Below are 23,994 nucleotides of genomic sequence, written 5' to 3'. Positions count from 1 at the left end.
AGTTATTCAGTATAATAACCACAAAGACAAGAATGAGATTACAAGAAAACATCCTCTACATCTGTAAACAGAACTGCAAGGCTTAATATTCACCACCATTACACTTCCATGCCGAGCCTATTCCAACCCCTTTTCTTCTCATTGTTAAAAAAAGCAGATTTTTTTTTCATTATTTGGGTTCTCCTAGGCACTATTTTTGCAGAGGAAGGGTCATGTGTTTATAAATGAGTCTGAAAGTAAATCAGAACCAATGCTGAATCCTTTGTCTCTTGTTTAAAGTTTGATACCCTCCCCCCCCCCGAAAAAAAGGAAAAAAAATCAGGAGTGAATAGCCTGGGGAATTTCTGCTTTGGCAGAACTAGAGAAAGGCAGTAGCCAAAAACATTGCTACTGGCATTCAGTCTTGGAAATTTTAAGCCAGCAAAATCATAGCTTGCTTCAGTATAATTAAAACAGATGCTCAAAGGGGGCACTGTAAGGCTAAGTGGAGAAATTATACAAAATGTATTTTAACAATCAGAATGACTTAAGCAATCAGAAGACAAGGAAAACGGTGTTTCTATGCTTTGAAATTAAACCAGGAAAATCGAACAAAAGTATGCTTAGTAGTAATTAGATGTGAATTCTCCCCCATGCCCTAAAACAGTCTGCTTGGACTAGTGTTATGTATTAAATCCTGCATGCTACACATCTTCATTTTTACAAGCCCTGCACCTCTTGCCCACATGCAAAAATTGTACAAGGAATTTTAAGCCACTGATGAAGTTCTGCCTAAATGCATGCATTGCCTTTTTCTTTAGAACAATGTTAGACATTTTGATGTCATTGCTCAGATGGACAAACTTACATCCATGTGGAAAGTTTTTGATAGCATTATCCACCACAGTGTTTCACTGTAGCTGCTTTATCTTGATTGTGGTGGTGAAAAAAAGCCATTAACCAATTTGATGGTTGGTTAAGGAAAGCTCATATCTGAAAGAGTCAGGCTTATTTCAGCTATTCTTGTCAAGCTCCAGATGGTCACTATAGCAAACAATTATCACTTTATAAGAAAACGTGAATTTTTGTCCAGTTTGTTCAGTTTCTAATGGAGCTTGGACATGTTCTCCTCATTCTGCTGTTTTGAAGTCACTCTCTTCATTTTTTAATGACTTTATAAACAGAGCAATGAACAGGGCTATTGTGTCTGATTTACACCTGTATTAAATAGTCCTTATGATTCCCTCCAGCAGTATATATAACCTTCAAAGACCCATATGAAACTCAGCCTAAGGCCCACTGACAATGCCAGAATGAAGTAAAGGGGTCCCATTAAAAAGGGAGAAGTTAGGCTCCCCAGCAGCTAAAGGGAGGGGAAAATTCAGCTACAAGCCATACACACTGACTCTATTTTTTACATGCATGGCAACGATCCACATGGTGATATTTCATCTATAAATTTGTTAGTAACATTAAGTAATGACTTTCTAGTCTTGTGTTTAGAATCGACACATTCCGTACTCAAAATGCTATAGTGGACCTCTGGCAGGGGAGTTGCAAGAATCCTTGACTTCCAAGGCTTAGGCATTGGTAATTTGGTGGCAGATTAATGGTACATCAGATCACGGCACTTTTATAGTCACACTATGTAAACCCATGTGGATAAGACACAGGTATGGTATACAAGATAGAGGATGATGAAAGAAATGCCCTTTATCCAGCCTACAACATGGTCCCTGCACTCCTCAACATCAATTGTAAAAGAAGCTTCCTACAGTTTCTCCTCAGAGAAATCTTATGGGGGTAATAAATCAGGTCAATATATCCAGGCTGTTAAAAGAATGAATAGAAGCATTAATTTATTTAACATTCAGGTTAGTCTAAGTTGCTTTGCTGAAACACAGTGGCTGCAGAGGCATCACAAACTGCTCACGGGCAAGGTCATCCTCTGCTGTGCACTTCCAGCCTTTTTTTCCATCACCCTTTCAGTGCACTGAGCAGTCTGGTCCTAGGCATTACACACAGTAATTGTTCCACATGCTGAGAGACATCCTACATGTCACAGGCAGATGTAACTTGTGTTCTTACCGTAACTTCGAATAAACAGATGATTATTTTACTTTTATACTTTTTGTTGAATGTATTTATGGGAAAACATTACTTATTTTATCATTAATTGGGAATAAATGTGAGTCCATAGAGTATCTGTGTTGCAAAATTACATTCTAGAGTGGCTTTACTTTTTCAGCAAAAAGGATAGAAGACATGTTAATTTGTAATCAAATTTAAGATTAATTCTCTATTTGTCAAAATCATTTTGATTAGCCTTATCATGCATCTTATACAGCATAAAAATACAATGGGGAACAAAAACCCACTATTCATTCATCACATAATTTTTCAAATGCACAGAAAAACTATACTCAATAATATAGAGTACCAGTACCCAGCCTGAAAATCTGGTAGTCAGGCTATCTGTAGTGATCTCATGGTTCTGCTATGATTCAGGAATATAGAAATCCATTAAAATGCTTTCATTAATCCCCGATGCTTTTACTGTATGCAAAAGGCACGCAGCATAAATACTGAGTTATACAACAGGCTTTAACCTTCTGCCATGACTCCTTCCTGAGTCTCGTTGGCTTAGGGAGGGAAACGAATGATGAATTTGAACCACAACAATGAAAAATTTAGAGACAAGTTGGGGCAAAATGTTTTGCAAGATGTGACTACCATGACTATCACATTTGAGTGAATAAACAGTATTCTGAAGGCTACAGTTCATCACCTTTTAAAGCTTTCAGCTTTACCTTGCTGAAAGTAGGTTGTGCTACTCCCATACAAACTGGTGCAGACAGAAGATGAGAAATAAAAAGTTGGGGAAGTGCAACAGCCTTTTTTTATTAAAAATGAGCAATGACCCCCCCCAATGGTCATTGATGCTCATTTACATGCACTATTACATGATTGGTTTTGCTGTTGTTGCTTTGAAGACAGTTATGTTGTAAAAATTAAATACCATTCCTTCTGTTTTCATTAAGCTAACAGTAAACAAAAACAGCAACAAAAAATTTTAAAAACCCAAACAACTCATAAGCAGACACAAAGGGTACACACTAACTCACGAGCTCTATATTCCACTGAAAAGAAGCAATTGCTGCCCTGCACAGCTGCTTCCAGAGCCATTGGAACTCGTCCTACGCACAGGAATCGAAAGAAAAAAATAACTGTGGCCTTTAAAAAGTTAAGTGCTTCCATGAACTCAAGAATATGGTTTTGAGGCACCATATCTAGATTCTGTCAGCTCTGGGATTTTAGAGGGAAATATCTCCTGCAGGTAACAACTCCTTTCCTATCCAGCAACGACACTACCTCAGATGCTCGGCCTCCCTGCCTTGATCAAGTAATTTCACCTTTGTTACTGGTGCCTAGAAAACAACCAGTACACTCATCTTTTAAATTCACTGCAGTAACTTTAAATTAATCAGATCGGGGGGAAAAAGAAAAGGATGCCAGAACTAAGGAAGCAGTGTTTGCATCGTGGGAGGTTTGCTTGCAAGCTTCTTTCAAACCTGAATCAGGACCCACCATCTTGCTCTCTCCAACACTACCAATTTTTTTCCAAGCTTTACTAAAACTTCAGGCAGAATAATCACAACAGTAGGTCCTGTAGCATTCAGTGATAAACATTTAACAGAGCAAAGACAACATACACTTCTAAATTTAAAAAGAAGCAAGAAAAATAATATTTCCTTTTGTAATATAAAATCAAAACTGTCCTTTTTTTTCCCTTTCTTCTTTTTTTAAGATAGTTTTTAAATTAAGTACTATGCTGGAAATACATCCGAGGAATTCATTCTTCTGATTCATATTTGAAGGATTAACTCTTCAATTATTAAATTGTACCAACAGCTGATGACTTGCTGTGCAGTCTATTTTTAAAAGTACATGAAAGATGAGTGTAACCAGTATACCTGGAATAAGAACACTTAGCAAAACTGCCATACAGAAATCTGAAATTAGTGTTTTAGACCAGATATATCAATTTACAGTTAATGCCAGGCTTGCTCTCAGGGGGGCTCAGGTCACTTTTTAATGGCCTTCAACAGCTGCACACACACAACTCTCCCTCTCCCCAAACCACTACACAACACACAAGCATTGTTTCCAAATATGGGGATGGTTCAAATCCTTCCTAAAAACAATTTGATGCCTGCTTTACATTCAAAATTGTGCATATGATTCACAAAAGGAAGGATATCACAAGTTTGTCTTTTAAAGAAATGGGTGGAGTAGGAGGGAGCTATTTCCAACTGGGATTGACGCATTTCTCTAGAGCCACCAGCAGGTCCCTTTGAGATCCTACTAAAATCCTGGTCATATTCCAGAGGATTTGTGCTTTGTAGAGCTCTAGGGTGAGGAGAACAGAGGGAAGAACCAGAAATCCCTCCAAACCACCATGCTGTCCTCACTGCTTAGTGCTACTCTTTGCAGACTGAGGCGAGTCCCTCTAACAGAGGTGTTGGTCCTCCAGGAACCACAGGCAGGTTAATAAAATGAGCCCTTCATGGAGGTCACTGTCTCCTCCTAAATTTCTCACCCTGCCTATATAATGCAGTGATTTCTGTGAGAAAACTCTCAGTATGCACCTCTCTGCATCTATTTCCTTAAAAAATTCAGCATGGCTAAACCCACCAGAGCGCATCTTTCTGTTTAAAGGACCAACACCTCATTTTGCAAGAACTCACACTTTCAGTATCTGTCCCTAGGCAGAAAGTCTAGTTAAGGTTGTCCTCAGTGAATTATGTTTTTTCAGAGTACCCCTCTGAAAATTGCATCCATGAAGGGTCTACTGCTGTAAACTGTTTACTGCTGACCTAATAGCTCTAGGTCACAGGGACCTGACATAATATACTAATACCAAACACAAGTTACCTCATTTGAGAAACTCCTTTAACTTAAATAAAGTACCACTTCAGAACTCACTCCATAGACCTGACTAAGCTGAGACATGAAGGGACATGAAATAAATTAAGTGCTAATAAGTTTATGTGACCCCTTGAGAATAAGCTTTATTTCTCTGGTAACTTCTGCACTCTGTAAGCCAAGGCAGAAGAGAACTCAGACACACTAGCAGCCAGCTGAGATGGCATGCAATGATTGAACCTTTTTGAAACAAGGATTAGAACTCTACCAGGCATTAGCAAAGCATCAGCACAGCAAGAGTTAAGAGCATGGGCTGTACTTTACTATTGGGAATAGTTTGGGAAGCAGAAATAGCAGGAATAGGATCTTTTGCAATTACTTCAGTTTTTATTAACATATTTTTACAGGGCATCCCAGTTAAGTCAGTCAGCTTGTTTACAATAGTGTCTTGTCCAAGGACAGCTTAAAACTATTACACAGTACATACAGAAGGACAATACAGTCCCAGTACAAGCTACCAGCAGGCAGTAAATCATGTCAAAGCCTCATGTTACACCTGATTAAGTGCTTGGCTTCAGTACTACAACCTATTCCAAGAACGCTTGTTTCAGTGTAGTTAGGAGTTGTCAGAGAATTTATGTCATCTGATGGCAAGTTACATAAAATAGTGCCCCAGTGTATCATTTAAGAAGCATTACTTGGCATGAGCTGCAAGAGTGTGTGCTTCACACCTGCAGTATCCTCTGGTGGTATGTACTCCTTAAAAGTGGACTCCATTTAGATGTCTCATTTGCTAGGAGAAATCACATCACCTCTGTCCCAGTGGGATCATATGAGCCTGGATTACAACTCTATCTGAATTATGCTTCATCAAACACATCCAAAATTTTATCACTCATAAGTCAGTCCACCCTCAACGTGGCCACTGAAATTAAATTATATTTCCCATGAAATTTTTCTTGATTCTACAAAATGTCTTAAAATAGATATCCTTGTAAATATCAAGAATTTACATTTTTCACGAAATGTACAAGCCTGTAAGTGGACAAAGAGTAAATCTTTACACCATCTGAACACAAAGAAAACCTTGTTTCTGTGAAGTCCAAAGGCAACCCAAGCCACTGAAGGCAAATTTCAAGAGCATCCTAAGGTCCACAGATTGGATACCTGTCAAAAACCAAGCTATGAAAACCAAGCCATAATTCTTATGAAGTCCGTGTTTATCTGACTGTCAAACAGCAAGACATAAGGCATTATTCAAGATGTCATGCATCTTGATCAAGAGTTCTGTAAGTCAGCAAAAGTGTTTAATGGTACAGTCCATTAGCTCTGACTCCGTATGTTCCTGAACAGCTTTTTTCGGAGTTGTGCAGGAACTTAGCAGGAAGCTGGAGGTCAGTTTTAGCAGTAATAACTTTCTACACCATGCACACAAACAAAACCAATATTCTATGGGGTTCCTCATGCTTGGCAAGCAGGAGGCTTGTTTAAGTTCTTTCATAAGAAGAGTGATCACCACCTATTTTTAAAGTGCAGTCTTATTATCTCTTTCCTTAGGTAGGGCAGCTTTACCCTCGATTTCATAAACTGGTGAGATAGTCTGTACTTCAAGTCTCTGCAGGAAATGTAAACCTAGTAAAGAGGACAATTTCTTGCATTTAGCATATTGCAATACACATGGTGGGCTGAGCACCTGAATTCCTCCTCTTGCTTGTTGACTGAGGAGATTTCTTATTGTAACAATTATATCACAGAAAAACATTTTCTTCTGAAATTGAACAAGGAGTTTAATTAAAATAAGAACAAGTCTTCTAAAATAACAGCAGAACACCAGAGCACACATCTCTGGAATGAAAACATATTTACCTACTTTTTCTGCTCAGTCATAACAGCATTTCCACAGCTATCACAAGAAGAGCTATTAACAAATGGAAAGCCTGATATTAAGTCACTTCTCCCTGGCAGAAGATGACAAGAAGTCTTTCTGGTTTTAATAAAGAGTAAGACCCAAACTAAACACTAAGGCCGCAGTGAAACAAATATCCAAAATCCTTTAAAAATTTAGATATGGAAATGCAGACCATCCACAAGCTGTAGTGACATTTAAGGGAGAGGAGAACATCTGAACAGTATCACTATGGTGGCCTTCAGACACAAGCACCTGGGGAATTGAGAGGAAAGAAATAAAACAGCACCTGTTCCCTAGCAAGGTGTGACATGAGACATAAGCACCAGGGAGCCACAATCTGAAATGGAAATGCACACAACAGCTTTGGTGGGGAAGGGTTTCGGCTGGGAGAAGTGTTTGAGGATTGGTTAGCTGAGACCAGCTTTTCAGAGGACTTCTTTCTCTGAACCCTGAACGGCACAGGACTTGTCCTGACAGATGGCAAAGCTTCAAGGGACAGCAGCTCTGGCATGATCATCGCCAATGCTGCCACATTTTTGTGTTCAGACCTTGCAACTGAGAAAACAAAGAAGTGTAGGTGGAAGGGAAGCAGCTCAGCCATTGCTGGGCTCAGCAGCTGTAAGAGTCAGCAAGACCAAACACAAGTGCTCACAGGGTTTAGTAAATTGTTCTCCAAGCCTTTGGGTGAGATGTGGCCAAAGGGTTGTGCTCCTGTGACACAAGACACTGGGCACGGAGTACCAGTTCAGATGCAGTGTACAAGATGCTCTTTGTAGCTACAAGTCATGCTGACTGCTTGGCAGAAAGAGGAGCCATGCCTCAGGGGCACAGCTACATCCAGGAGGGTGCTCACCAGTTACCACTGCCATTTAGTTCCCATTTACAGAGCTCAGAGTACTGTGCAGCCTTGATCCTTGCAGATTTGAAGTGACCATTTCAGTTGGCTCCGCTTTGGAAAATACAAAATCAGTAAATTAGGTTTTACCCATGTTGCTAATCTCGAGGTGTTTTTATTTAGTGGCAAGAAAAATCAGAGGTTCAGTCCAAACGAAAGTTTCAGTGAATTTAGCTTTTCAAAGCTCAAGATGCAGCTGAAAATCTGACAGAAGCAGGCTGTGCCTTGTTTAATCACCTACAAATGCATTAAGTAGAGGCAGTGGTAGCTGCCTTTACAGACTCAGTGACTAAGTGCACTAAGTGCAGATACTACTTGTACATAGTTTTCTTTTCCCAGTCTTGCAATTCTTCACCTGGAGCATCAAATACCAGAGCCATGATGTGTTAACACCACCTTTCCTGTGGGGCTGTGCTCTACCATTCCACACAAGGTTTCCAGGAAGCTGTGTGCCTCTGGTAATTCAGCCTGCTAGAGACACCCCTAAGGCAAAATTGAATGGAAACTGTGGTATTCCTTTCAAATGGATCCATGCACTTTTTAAATCTACTTTCAAAAATTCACAAATATACCCAAGGGAAATAAGCTAACAATGTGGATTGCTGCCTGAAATAATTATACAGATAGCTCAGGGCGTTTAGTGTAGTGATGAAAGAAAAGAAACAAGAAAAAGATTAGCAGGCTTCACAGCAATAACATGGTTTAGTAAATCCTGCACTTCCCCTCTCACAACAGAAAGCTTGACATCACCCAGATTCATAAATACCACACTGTATATGTTGGTTTTCCCAATTTAGGGGTCCCTACTGAAAAGTTCAATATTGTACAGGAAACATGCCCATAGTAGAGGGCTAGCTACCACTCTCATTTTGACATACCTACCAATTTCTGACTTAATCATTATTGCACTACACAGCTTTGTAAGAAGTGATTTTGCTGCAAATAAGACTACGTGCTCATAAAAAGGCATGTACATTCAAGTGCAGTACTGGGAGGCAATTAAAGTTTTGCTTTACCCGTGTACCAGGCTAGATCAATTTTTGCAGAGGAGGAACACATACATAGGTAATGGACTTCAGGGTGTCTCAAAGTCAGAGAGTTGTGAGCTGAACTGTCTAAACACATAGCAAGACTCAAAATCCTGACAAGCTGTCTCTGATTGAACTCCACCAGAATTTAAAGGGAACTCAGGCACCAGTTGTAGTGGTCATAGTTTGATGAAGCTCTGAAATATAAGCCTTTGGGGTTTTTTAATATTTCCTTTGAATTAAATATTCATATGATGGTAATTACACTTAAAAAATATAGTGGCAAGTTTTAACATGAAATGGTATTTCACTATCTTCAAATAACTACCAGGATGAGATACCAGAGACATTAGTCCTGACTGTATTATTCTTCCACTGAAACTACACCTACAGTATTTCAGCATTACAACAATTTGCACTTGCATCATCTTTTCCCTTATTAAAAAAGCCCAACACAACTTGACCAGTGTTTCTACAAGCAACTCATGCTCAATTAAAATGCTGTATTCAAACAGATATGTGCTACACCCTGTTTTGTCCTGAGAGCACTTAATTCCAGACAATGAGCATATGTGGGTGTCTGCTCATGACTCTGAATTCCTGTTTTAAATATATGTTTCAAAGATACTTTTCATATAGTCAAGGTCAGTGGAGAGGAATAAGTTAAAATTTCACAGAAGGATTAAGAAAGTTATTTACAAGGACTTTGTTTCAATGCTAATCTTAGCAGGATTCAAATCCATATTTCTTGTATGTTTTTGTTTGTTAAGGTCTGAAATCTTGGAATCCATGAGAGACAGACTCACTGAGTAGAAACTGCAGTGTGAACACTAAAACAATAACAAATAATCTGGAAAGGTTTCCTCTAGTTAAGTTAAGAAGATGCCTGCAAACATTTCTAGTACTAAACCTGCCAAATTACACCTATAGTCATTTACTAGTGTCATCTCACCCCTATTTCCTTGGTTTGTTACATATCATGTAAATCTCCATAGAAACCCTGGCTGTTTGTGTCAGGGGACCCTCCTATCCAGTTGCACAGCATCCCTTCCAAAAAACCCTAAAAAGAGTAACAGGGATACAAACAACAAAATGAAGAAGGAGAGAACACAACAGATAACAACAGAGGTGATCTTTAAAGTGACATACACTGTGCCCAAATATTCTTATTTATCTACATTATGATGATTTTAATGACACTGTCTGCTTGAAAAAAGTTAGGTAAGACAGTTCTAATCATACTAACAAGCCCCTACTAATAAAAATAATACCCCTGTCATCACAATAGCATTCTTATGCAAAACCAAGAACTTTACTGGAAGGATAACACACTTGCCAGACGGATATAGCTATTTTACATATGGGGAAACAGAGCCACTAAAAGCCAAAAATGCTACCCCTAAGGGGCTTTGCCTCAAGTTTGAGTCAGAGAGTCAGCTGAACAACTTGACTGCTGCCTCAAATGCTGATCATTGCTCCACTTTCACCTTTTGTTCTCTCTTCTACATTTCTAGTGTTTATTCAACTGCACACCCATTTACCTCTAAATAATGCACACTTGGGTTGAGACATGAATATGATGTTTAGCAAAATACAGTCAGGGCCTCTGAGAACCATCACTACACACACAGAGTGGTAACAGTCCTAAGGCTGGCTATAAGATGGATGGGAAGGAATGATTACAAGAGGGAAATTTTAGTGAAATAAAGCTCATTACATATTAATGTGCTATTTCTATTTTGCAAAAATGCACAACCTCACCATTCTGAAGCATGTCTGTCATCATCATCATGCTTCTTTTTTCTCCAGGTCAAACAAGTGTTATCTATTAGAGATTAAGACTGAAATGCTAAAAAAAAGAACAAAAAAGGAACTACAATTAGAAAAACCCCTTTTCAGACAATACCAAAATAGTAAAGCAGATATTAGAACAAGTGAAATACTCTATTACAGTGAAGGGGAATGTACTGCTGAGATCTGGCAGATACTGTGACATACACAAACTTGAAGGTTGATGAAAGACCAAATGGCCGCCTCAAATTTGAATCTTGCCTTTGCTCCTGGACTGCTTAAAGCAGCTTTTCCAACCATCATTCTCTTTAGCTCGTTGTCCATATTCAGAAAGAATATTTGCAATTCATGGAAGAAATACTGATGTCATGTTTTAATGGATCATAGCTCCTTGGTTAGTCTGAATCTCAGTGCGAGACATGACTTGCTTTACAATACACTGGAATTAAATGCACCTCTTAACACCCGTTACTTTGGCTCAGTTTCAAGAGGTTCTCCACGTCCCACCCAGCTGGCAGAGTAGGAAGCCAAGCCAATGTTTAGGCAAGTAGAGGTAGCTATGGGAGCAAGATCTGGTTTGGAATGCAGCTGTATCGAACAGGTCCAGAGGAGTGCCACAAAGAGGATCAAGGGCTGGAGCATTTTACCTATGAGGACAGGCAGATTTGGGGTTGTTTAGCCTAGAGAAGAGAAGGCTCCAGTGACAGCCTGTAGCAGCCTGCCAGTACTTATGGGAGGCCTACAGAAAAGATAGGGAGGGACTCTTTATCAGGGAGTGTAGTGATAGGATGAGGCGTAACAGTTTTAAATTGAAAGAGGGTAGTTTTAGATTAGATGTTAGGAAGAAATTATTTACTGTGAATGCACTGAGGCCCTGGCACAGGTTGCCTAGGCAAGCTGTGGCTGCCCCATCCCTGGAAGTGTTAAAGGATGCGCTGGATGGGGCTCTGAGCAACCTGGTCTAGTGGAAGGTGTCCCGGCCCAAGGTAGAGGGGTTGGAACTAGATGCTCTTTAAGGTCCCTTCCAACACAAACCATTCTATGATTCAATATTCAACCAATACTATCTTTCCATAATACGAGCTAGAGCCTAATTTTACATACATCTTTCTCAACAGGATCTTTCTGAACATAGTTCTTTTAATTTTGGTAATTCAATCAGGATAACTCTTTATAGCTGCCTTCTTGATAATTACTTGCTACCTTGCACAACATTAGGTTTTAGTGAAGAAAGCCACATAGAAAACACCGTGTTTACCTTGGTGGACTCAGCAGTATAACCACATTGCTTGAAAACAAATCCATTCATGCAAATTTGGATGCCTCTGACTCACCACATGTGTCCCACATCAGCATACAACCTTCTGTATTTTGAGAACCTCATTAAACCTATCAACACTTGTATCTCCTCAAACTGATGAAACAGGAAGTTTCAAGATAGCAGTAGGCTTTTCTGTCCCCTAGCTATAATCTGCTGAAATTGGGAATTCCCTTCAGAGTTGTTTCCCCTTATGGGAAATGGGCATGGCATAAAGACCATAGATTCAGCATTTATTCAGAAATATGATTCTCCATTTGAGAAAAAAAATATGCAGTACACATAAAGCAACATAAAGATACTTCTTATTAGCAGAAGTGCAAAAAAAAAATAAATCTTCAAATAAGCAAAAAAGTCTGATTTAAAAAAAACCTCACTTTAATTACAGTGTGGTTTTTCAGTTTTCTTTTGAAGACACCTAATATATGGTATGATTTACACAACACTGGCAGTGAGCTCAAGACAGAAGATTCAAATCTAACTGCAGAAGTAGGCAAAACACTACTCATCGAGATTGTCCTTATCAGCTGAGTATGGCCATTTGAGTTTGCATATATAACTAATGGCTAAACATTCTTTTAATGAAGTGTATTTTTATATTTTCATGCGTACGGCTTGTACTCGTAGTTGATGACAGCAGTCCTTTCTTTTCAGAAGTGCACTTACACTCCTGACTCCAACAAACTCAAGAAAAAAAAAAAAAAAAGGAAGTACACAAAGGAAATGGCACTTCACAAGTTGTAGTCTTCAAACTATGCAGCATACAGACTCTGGCTGTACCTCTCCCCCTCAAGGGTTTGTGCAGGTCCCCTTCCAAGGTGCCCCAGGGCTCAGGCCCCCACAGCTGTGCCAGGGATCAAGGCACTGGGCAGTAAAGGAAGGCATGACAAGCAGGTTGGGCAAAACCCCTCAGCTGTATGTTTTCTTTCTAGGGCTTCAAGGAAAGAAGCTACAAATGGGGCCATATACTACAAAATACTACAACCTTCAATAATATCACACCTTTTCACATCCCTCAGTGCCCTGCACCTCCCAGTGCTGTGACTGCTCCGTGTGTTCAAACACAGCATTAGGTTATTTCCTTCTCAGTTAAAGCACTTTAAAAAACAGCACCAGAGGGTTTGTAAAGCAAAGCTGAAAAAAAAAAAAAATACCACAAGAGTTTAACTGAGAACCTCTTGTTCAGTTCTCAGGAGTTCAGAGAACCCAGTGGTTTCTTTTTGACAACAGATAATTTTAGTGGTGTAAGTTATCTGTGCTGCCGTAGCTGTTGGAGCAGCACTTCTCAGGCTCTGGGTCATCAATAGGTCATAAACCTTCATGCAGCAGTTTGAAAAACAACTACACACGAAGTAAGATGTTTTTGAAAGATATCTGTACACTCCTTGGTATGGAAAGAACTAAACAAAATCAGCACTGGAAAAATGATAATAATTCAAAAGCTTTGCATCATTATTTTGATTGCAAATAGTGATAACTACTGTGGCAGCACTCCACAATGCATTTGTGATTCATTTTTTCCCCCCAAAGAGGTTAGGCAATTCTCAGATTTTTTCCAACAAGTTTAGGAGGCCATAAAAAGACCTTGAAAAACACTGATCTAGATGGCCTCACCATCAAGGTTCTCTGCCTGAAAACCTTATTTGCAGATTCTCACCAGGCAGATGCTAGGGATCTTGAACTAGAGGAGAGAAGAGGAAAATTGAGATAATGAGATTTCCACTCATGTTGGTTTTAGAATCAGTGGTACAAACAATACAAAATAGAGCTTTTTATTCTGTGTTCAAAGTATTGAGAACTGTGATAAACACATGTCATTTAGAATTAGGAAGTATAAAAGAGTCAAAGAACATCAGAAAATAAGTGATAGGTGGCTCGTATTTTAAAATAGTACCTTCATAGTACTTACAATTTTCGTATTTTGGCAATATTTACATTACTAGACACTTAAGGTGAAAGGGAAAAGCCCATCCAAAAGGGCCACGTGCACAGAGCAGCAGCAACACAGCAGTTGGTTGTCTACCGCAAGACAGCATATCAACACAAACCTTAGCCTCATTTTTAATTAAAGACAGAATCCTAAAAGCACTTAAAAGGAAATCTGGGTGGCATTTAGGAGCTGAGCTGAGGAATGCAATCCTCAGAATTGCTGTCCAGTCTTTTACACACCTAAAATTTGTGGGTGTCTGAGTGATGCCACTGAAGTTGTGCTGCCCACACTCAGGTTTGTTCAACAGCCTGCTGCCCATTTCAGCCCCAAGCCAGCTCTGATTCAGGACTCTCCAATTTGGCAAGAGCTTCAGTGCACTCTAACCCAGAGCACAAGCTCAAACAACATACAACATGCACCAGTCTCAGGGAGGAATTCCTGCTACAAACATCACCCTCCCCTTCAAATTCATGCACTGTTTTGCAAATAAATCAGTAAGTTAGTATTTAGAGGACTCACCAGGACTCAAAGACCTGCTGTAATTTCCTTACCAGACTGAGGGAACCCAGACATATTCTCTCTTTCTCTCTCCCAGCAGAATCCTGCAATCCTGAAACTGCAGACTGCTTCAGAGTATTACAGAGGGGGGATGTACTTTCCCCCATAGCTGAAGCTATGCCACTTCATCCAGACCAGGAATGAAAGCCTCATATACAACAAACACTACAACCTTCAATAATATCACACCTTTTCACATCACTCAGTGTCCTGCCCAAACACAAAGGCCCCCAGCTTTTACTAGGAAGACACCTGGGCTTTGATTCCTGCTGCACGTATGTCTGACATCATAACATCTTCGTATTAAGCACAAAATCCTTTGACTCTGATGATGGACAGCCTGAGTGGCCAGGCTACAGTGAATAAGCAAACTGTCTCCTTGGATCTCAAATCTGTTTCTTCAGGAGAGATAGGAGAAAGCCCATCCCACAAAAGGCTATCTGGAAATGCAGAAGTAATGGTTTTCAAAATAAATACTATCATCAAACTCAGCCACAATGCTCCTCCTTCCCTGCTGCCATGGGAATTGCACTGAGTGAGGGATATGCCAGTTTGCAGCTAACCTTCCCATCACAAGGGCCCTTACCTATAGTGTGCTGAGAGGCTGAGATCCAGGAAAAATCTGGTTTAGAGAAGAAAAACAAAATCTCATCTCAACCTGGGATTTGTTATAGGAGGCTAGAGAGGAATAGAAGGATCCAACCAAATAACACTTTTTGTACATCCTAGAAGGAAGACAGTGAGTCCATAACAGGTGTGGGATTGCCATCCCCCTTGTGATATCCAACAATACAATTACAGTCAGCTGTACAACTGCTTCAGATTTGTTGGCATCTTGTTGCCTAGCCAAGAAAAAAGCTGACATTACTTCTGAAAATGTTTGCTTTCTTATACAAATAATATAAAAGATAAGCAGTTTCAGAGAGAAACATAAATCAAGAAGTCCTCTTGGTACCATCAGGGTTAAAACCTGTAACTTTAATATATAATATTTCAAGTATTATCAAGCAGAGATAATCAGACTTCGGTTTAATTGCTCCCTTTGTGAAAATACTTTATTAAATTAATTAACCAAGTTACCTTCTCAGAGCACAATCCATTACTAATTCTAAAATTATTGATCTTTTCATTTGGAAGCCATTGTTCAGCATCAAACTGCATTTTGCAATTAGCATATACTAGCAGACTTAATAAAACTCAAGGACTTCTCTAAGAACCTTAGAGACTGCAGAATGAAAATATTCCTAAGTATACTCAGAAATCACCATCGTGCATAGTCATCTTGATCCTAGGCAGGGAAGGCAGTACAAACTTAAGTACCTATTGGCAGCACAAATCCCGAGTGAGCTCACTATGAAAAAAATTCTCTTTTCTCTTGTCCAGCCAACACTGACCTACACACTAATCCAGCTGCATCACCAAGGGTCTCCATTTTGCCCTCCAAGCTGTACCTCACAGGAACACATATAAAAAACCACAGCATTCACCACATCACACTGACTTTGTATTCCTTTCTCACACTCTGCTTTGGAAACCACTAATCACGAAGTCTTCAACTTCTGTGCAAACAAAAAGTGAGCATTATCTATTGTCAGGGAAGCCGTTGTATAAGAGAAAAGCACCCACAGACTACACTGAGTGGAAAAGCTTATTAAAATAGCACTACTAGCATTCCTGACAATTTACATAATCACCAACAAAAAAGGAAACCTGATTCTAAAGTAGTTCAGGAAAGGTAAAACTTAAGTTTGCACCATATAATTTAGCAAGTGGATAGTTTAAATCATTCTTATATTTCAAAAGTTGAAAATTCCTGAAAAATAGTGACTGGAGCAGGAATACAAGGCAAAGCTTATTTACGACCATGCTCCACATACGCAAATTTTCATTATCAAAAGGAAGTTTCATTGCACTAAATAATAATTATTGCAAGGTCCACAGAGTTTCTGTCCTTCTCCTTGCTCTTCTAAACTACTGCACTTGCCCTCACTTCTTTCATGCTTCCTCCATTTCTCCACATGTGCCCTTTCCATAAACAATGACAGACTGACGTTCAGGTGGAATTGAGGCCTTTCACTTAATTTCTTCCTACCTTAATTTTGTCAGTGTGTAAGTTTGCATGGTGACTGTAGGACCCCAAGTGGCATTGGCCTTAACTTCTACAAGATGCACAGACTTCTTTCTCCTTAGAACGAATGCTTCCTTTCCACAGAAATCTCACCGCAAAATACAAATATTTTCTCTTGAGAGCAAATGTCATCAAGTTTTCTCAGGATACACATTGAATCACCTAGTGCAAAACTGCAAATATGACATCAAGAAGTGAAGCTATAAAAGAGGCATGCATCAAAACAACATACCTGTTGTTCAAAGATAACAGATAACAAAGAAGAAAATTCCTAATGTCCCAGTTTGACAGGACCTCTCACTTTGATCTTGCTATGAACTGGTATAGAAGATCCTCAATCCAGCAGTAGCAATGGGCATGTACCCTCCATCAGGGTCTGAGCAACAAAAAGCCTCAGGACTGAGGTCATCTACCTACTCGCTCTGACCTGCTCCTGCACTGCTGAGGGCTCAGTCTACCTGCACCTGCCAAAAAGAGCAAAGCTAGAGACTGCAGTATCAAAAGGCCACACCACCATGAAAGCAGAGACCTGAGCCCAACTCAGGGGGGAGAAAACTTCATTTTCTATAATTCCTTATTTCTCATTACTCTCCACGTAGCAAGTTAATTTTTCTTCTAGCTGATATCATGTTGAATTTGGGTGAGATATGTATCTTTACTTCAGATGGATTTATACATCTGCACATATGATTCACTCATTACTGGAAGGGGCAAAGCAGTAAGTATTTCAGCAACTGAGAACAACATAACAGCCAACCCCCCCTGTCTTTTCTAAGCATGATGACCATTCTTTTAAATACCTACAGGCACAGAGATAAGAGTTGTTTACAGTATCCATAAACAGCTTGTTATAACACATAACTTTGGATGAACATTGCTGGTTTTGTCTTTTTCTCCAAACAGAGGACAGTAAGGGACGTGACCTGCACACAGAACTGCTGATTTATGCTGTGCTGACTAGAAGGAACTACACTGTCAGCAAGACAATTTCTCATGATTACAGTGTTTACTAGTCTCACTGAGACCAGAAGCCCATGTTCTGAATGTAAGAAGAAAAGTTATGAACAGTTCAGATACAAGACATAGCACATGTATAGCATGTACGAGCTAAATGTCTCCTTTATGCAAAAGGCAGATGACATACACTCTAATTAAAGGTTAGTCAAGGAGTATAATCACCAGAGGCCAAACATGAGAGATTATAATCTTGATTACAGGTTGGTCAGATAGATCAAAGTAATAAATTGGCTCAGTGTTCCTAGAAACAACTTTGTGAACTTTTGATGAGAAGATTACGATGTCCTGAATTCCTTCTCCATCACTTGAAACTCTTTCTTGCCTTTAATAAGCCCACACAATTTAGACACTTGCTTCTTATTCTTCTGCTTTGACCAGTGCTGGAACACCGGTGAAGTGGAATGAAATGTTACACAGTGAAGATTAACCTTGATCCATCAAACTAAAGGGTGGCTTGAACCTTTCCTGGCCTATGCCTATCTGTACTCTCCAGGGCTGCAACCTGCACCCTCATCATAATATTGTGACTCGGTGCAGCTGGAGAAACTCCCCCCCCCTCCTCCATGGGCTGCCCTAGGCTCTTTACTTCCTTGCCCCCCTCTTCACAAGCATCGTTTCAGCCTGTTTTTCCTTGCCAGTGTTCCTCACTGAACTCCTCCACTGAGTCTGAGCCACAGCTCCTTGCCTCTACTCATCTCCTTTCAGCCCACGCAGCTGCCCCCTTCTGAGCCTCCCCAGGTGTTAGCACAGCAGTGATCACCACATGCCCTGAGCCATCTCTTCCAGGATCCCATCCACATAGATATCCCTCCAGAGCTTACCTGAACTGACCTAGATCATCTCTTTCTTACCTCAGTCCTGCTCCACAGCACTTTCCCTCACATCTCCAAGCACCATCACATCCTACACAGTGTGCTAACACACCCCTCTGACCCCTCTTCCAAGAGCAGAGAGCTGAGCTATTCTTCAGCCTCAGAAGGGAACCCCTTAGCCCCCACCACCCTGACACCTTGCTCCACACCCTCCTCTCCCACCTGTGATCCTCAAACAATCCCCTTCCTCAGGCTGCCCATACACACCTCAGGCCTTTCCATGTGAGGCCATACCTCAATGCCTTTGACAATCCAACTCTAATGCCTTAGGACCAGTATTCTCCTCCAAACAAAGTGCCCTGACCTTCCACTTTCCCCAACAAGCTTCAGTAAAGCCCCAGGGTTCCCCAGTTCACTGGAACATCACAAGTGACTCCATTCATTTTCCTGCACCCCTTGCTGTGAGAATCATGCCCCTGTTCTCCTGCCTTCGCAGCCATGGCTCATATCCAGCATCCTGCACCCCCAACAGCTGGTTCCACAGCTGTTCTCCATCCCAGCAACTGACCTGCCTTCACTGCTGTGCCTGTCAGAAAGTGGGGGGAAGAATGAGGGGAGGAGGGAATAAGGGAACAGGAACCATCTTCCCAGAAACTGATCTCTGAACCTCAGATGAAAAATGACCTCTGATCACCCTAGATTTTGAGAACACCTAGCTGAACTTTTTGCTCATGGCCTCCTGAAGTGAGCCTGAATAAACACTTGCATCAGATAACAGGAAGTATTGTACTGTCTTAATATCAAGGAGAGAAACAGCAAGCAAAAAGGGGATTGAAAACCTGTTACCGTCTTGTTTTATTGGGATGCTATGAACTACCTGTCTTTTTATCATTACAGACAGCAGTTACATAAGGATGCTCAGAGAATGAGTACTTAATGTAAAAAGAAAAATAAACAGTTACCAATATTTATTTAAAATAAATACAGTGCAATAGTTCCCCCTACTGACAGCACAAAATCAAACTACCAATCAATATTTCCCAGGTAGTCCTCAAATTACTAATTCAGTGTCCTGATGTGGTACCCACACAAGCTTATCAGTACACAGTTAAAAACTGTGAAAATCAGTTGTCTTAGAAAATAATGAAGATTTGCCTAATGGTAGAGAACAGAATTTGCTTGATCCATAAGGTTATTTATCAAATATGCAAAATAACAGCATGCAGTCCTATGGAAAGATTATAAAATGTGAGTGCATGCATTCTAAATGAAATGCCAGTATATTCATCAGCAAAACCAGAAACCTAAGTAAAGTTCAGCTTTACTGTATAGCCTCCTATGCTTGCTGAAATCTGAAGGACAGATATCAGGTCTGAGCAGAGACTTGTCAAACTCTGGCTGTATTTGGGGACTGACTTCTTTGGACAAAGGGCAAGTCTGACATTCAGTCTGGTCCACAATTCCCAACAAAAAGCAGTGAAAATATTGTTATTCTGCTCTAGTGTCAGTTCTTTTGAGCCAGTGGCAGCTGAGTTAAATCAGAGCCAAAAATAGCCACTTAGAGAAGTCAAAATGCAATTTGGGGCTATATATGCTTCTGCTCATGAACAGCAACCAAATCATTCCTCCAGCCTTATACACCAAGCTTTCACTTCTGGGTTGTAAAGCTAATGTGATTTTGCACTCTGGTCATTTAGTAAAAAAATAAGAGGCTGAAGAAAATCCTCTACTACATTATATCCTCATCTCACTTGAAAAAAACCCCCAAAACATAAAAGAATAACAGAACTAAAGAGAGTCTACTGAAATAGGGATTGGACCATACAAATCTATAAATCAGGATTTTTTTCAGACTTCTGTTATGATCCTGTCTCTCTGTACACAAATGCACCTGAAAATTTGCTAAATGCTATTAAAGACAATGCCAAAACTCATTTCAAACACATGTACAGTGAATTTGTCTTTTACCCAGCCAATATTCAGACACAGGTCAGCTGCTGACACCTGTATATGATCTTCTAGAAGTTGCCTTTGTATCAAAGCTTTTCACCTCACATTCAATTCTCCCTCTGCTCTGCCTAGAAAATATAATTATGCATCAGTAGTAACACACACCCTCCTCTTAACACTATCTCCAGTACCTGGCTTTTTCCCTTGAACAAGGATGCACGTTCCTCTCAGTGCAGAGACAGTGTAATACTGCTTGGTTGGCTCCCTGGCAGGTTCTGAGAGCATTTCTCTTACTCCAGGTTTGCACAGAACGGCACAGAAATGCTTTGCTCACAGCTGGGGTTTCTGGTAAAGACAAAATGTGACAAATAAAACAATAGTCAAAAGGATTTGCTTTAGGGCAAATTTCAGCTGCTTCACATCACACCAGAGCCATGATCCTACTGCTCAAAGTCTGCACTGAGGTAAGATGGGTGTGAAATGGTCATAATTTACCATTTTCCACTCACACTGGTTTTAGCAATGTTACACCTGCTATTATAGAAATCCTCTTTCTAATAATGTACTTCTTAAGGGAAAAGATACTCAGAACACCTCTGTTGGCATTTACAGATATGATACTGGATCATTAACCCCTTAGGATGGGGATCAAATCTTTTATATTGGAGAGATTCCAGCTATTACCTGGAATGCTGTAGGAAGATGCTCTCTATAACTATTTGAAAGGAGATTGTAGTGGTGGGGGTCAGCCCCTTCTCCCAGGCAACCACTGACAGGATGAGAGGACATAGTCTTAAGCTGTGCCAGGGAGATTCAGGTTGGTCATCAGGTAGAATTTTTTAATGGAGAGAGTGGTTAACCATTGGAACAGACTGCCCAGGGAAGTGGTGGAGTCAGCATCCCTGGAGGTGCTCGCGAAACATAGTGCTATGGTTTAGTTGATAAAGTGGTGTTCAGCCAAAGGTTGGACTCGATGATCTTGGAGGTCTTTTCCAACCTCTGCGATTGCCAAGGCTCTGCCGCACAGTACGAATTAGAAAGGTCTATTTATTTCTCAGCCTCCTGAAGACAAATAACTCTCCCTGCTCTGACCTTTCCCCAGGTGACTGTCACGACTCGGGTTCCCGCACGTCTCCCAGCACCCGAAGCAGGGCCGTGCCGCGTTCGGCGCTCCTCCCTGGGTTCGCAGAGCCCGGCAGAGCCTGGCAAGGGTTGGGCCCCTCGGGGCTGACTCACAGGAAGGCAGTGTAGGGCCGGGGGCGGGCACAGCACTTAAAGAGGGCGGTGGCGGGACCGGGGGAGCCGCCGGCAGCAGCAGCACCAGTGCTCGGCCGGACCCGCGGAAAAGGCAAGTGGGGGCGCCAGGAAGGAGAGGATGGATGGATGGATGGATGGAGGGATGAATGGATGGAGGGATGAATGGATGGAGGGATGGATGGAGCGTAGCATAGCGCCGGGCGGGACAGGGGTGCACGGAGCGCTGGGGACAGGCAGGAGCGCCAGGGACAGGTGGGAGCGCCGGAGAGTGGCTCCAGGGCAAACCCGGCGGCGGCCGGGCGAACACCTGGGCACACGGAAAGCGGGATATGCCTGGTCTGCGCCGTCCAGGGAGCAGCTGGACGCACCTTCATAACCGCCGTCACGCGTCGCCCGCTCCTGCCGGGAATCATATAATGGGTTCGGTTGGGAGCGGACCTTAAAGGTCATCTCGTTCTGCCCGGCTGCCATGGATAGGGACACCTCCCACTAGACCAGGTTGCCCAGAGCCCCATCCAAGCTGGCCTTTAACACTTCCAGTGATGGGCCAGCCACAACTTCCCTGGGCAACCTGTTCCAGTGCTCACCACCCTCACACTAAAGAAATTTTTCCTAATATCTAAACTAAACCTACTCTTTTTCAATTTGAACCCACTCCCCCTTGCCCTGTCACTACATGCTCTTGTAAATAGCGTTGCCCCATCTTTCCTGTAAGTTCCCTTCTGTTCCCTTCAAGGGCCATCCACAATGAGCTAAAACTGCTTCTCAGCTTTCCCTGTGACTTCTTTTGCACAAAAGGAATATGTATTGTACTGAACATGTCACAAAAATCCCAGTAACCAACCATACCTGTGTGCCTTGCATGCATTTATGCACATGAGCATCCCTGCACCTTACCTGGAAGGCCTAAGGGGGCTGCAAGCTGAACAAAATCCTGCCTTTTTTGTTGTTGTTTTTCTTTAGATAAAAAAATTATATTTCCTTACTAATATTTTTAGGATGTCATAATCACTAGAATTCACTAGAAATTGCAATAAAAAGTCCCATTGAAAGTGAACAGCCTTACTAATCTGATTTTTTTTTTTTTTTTACTGAGTATAAGTTCAGAAAAAAGTTACAGTTGGACACAATGATCTTGGAGGTCTTTTCCAACCTTAACAATTCTGTGACACTATTCTATAAGGTATTAATGCATCATGATCTGTTTCCCTGTAAGTACTTCCAGAAACAAGACCTGGGATTCTTTGTAACTATCAATATAGCAACACAGTGAAACATTCCTGTGCCTTACTCCTGCTCAGCAATTTAAAGAAACAAAGTAAATATTCAGGAAATATTTTTTCCTCTCAGAATGGAAGAAATAAAAGAGGAGGGATGTATCCCTAGGCACATTTCCACTGATGTTGTATAGTGTCCTTCATACTACACACTGAATCATCCCATCAGCCTTTGTTAAGGAGAAACTAAAACCTGTCACTTTTACTTTTGCATGAGTAAGTACTCAGGACTCCTTTACAAACCTTGAGATAGTTCATCCTTTTTTTAAACTCTGACTTAAGCAAAAAGAAAGACCACACCATTAAAAATATGATGTTTTCTCTATTTCAAACTGTTGACATTCTGAAACCACGATTCAGAACTGGAAATAGAAAAACTGCTTATAAGAAGGTCAGCTTTCTACAAAAATGTCCATTTTGATGAAATCTCATGTTGTCTTTTTTTTCAGGAAATGTTTCTGTCAAAAATGTTCAAACAGATCTGTAATTTGTTGACCTACTGCAATGCAATCATTAGCCCCTGACTGGATTTTGTGTCTTTTGCTAACATGAACAAACATTCTGATGAAAGGGAAGATCACCTCTGGTGTGGGAATAGGGTCATCAAGGACTGAGATCCCAGGGCACAGGACTTAGGGCATTCCTCTTTTCTGCTCATCCAGGGTGGCCTGTTCTCAACACTACCACTGACTTTTTGTCCACATGCAGGATTACAGCCTGGCAAAGACTGCCCTGAGGCTGTGGTGTATCAGTCTGTCCTGCACTGAAAGCATCACAATGACAATGGTGTTTTCACCAGTGGGATTAATGATGATGGGGTGTGACCCTAGAGAGCAGGTGTCAGAAAGGTAATGTTCTCATGAGTGGAGAGAGTACTCAGGCTGAGGTGTCCTCATGGAGAGTCTGCTCACCCAAAATAATCTCTTTAGACCATGGAGAGGAGAAGATATTTATTCAGCTCACCTAAAATCTGGAACAACCAAGCTTCTATTTCCAGGATCTCAGTAAATAGGAAAAACTTACTTGGAATAGTTTTTTTCACTAAGAATTTCAGAGCCTGTCATCAGGAGGTGCTACTTTTGCTTGACTTACAGTTTTCATATGACTTTATGCTTAGTTGTTTTTTTCTTTCTGTAACATCAAATATAATTCTACAGCAATTTAAAATGGAGAAGATGTACTAGATAAACAATTTAGGTTGTAAGGCAGTACTCTCCAA

Source organism: Lepidothrix coronata, unplaced genomic scaffold, assembly GCF_001604755.1.
Source record: "Lepidothrix coronata isolate B3197 unplaced genomic scaffold, Lepidothrix_coronata-1.0 Scaffold149, whole genome shotgun sequence".
Classification (NCBI taxonomy): domain Eukaryota; kingdom Metazoa; phylum Chordata; class Aves; order Passeriformes; family Pipridae; genus Lepidothrix; species Lepidothrix coronata.
This window is presented reverse-complemented; position numbering follows the sequence as displayed.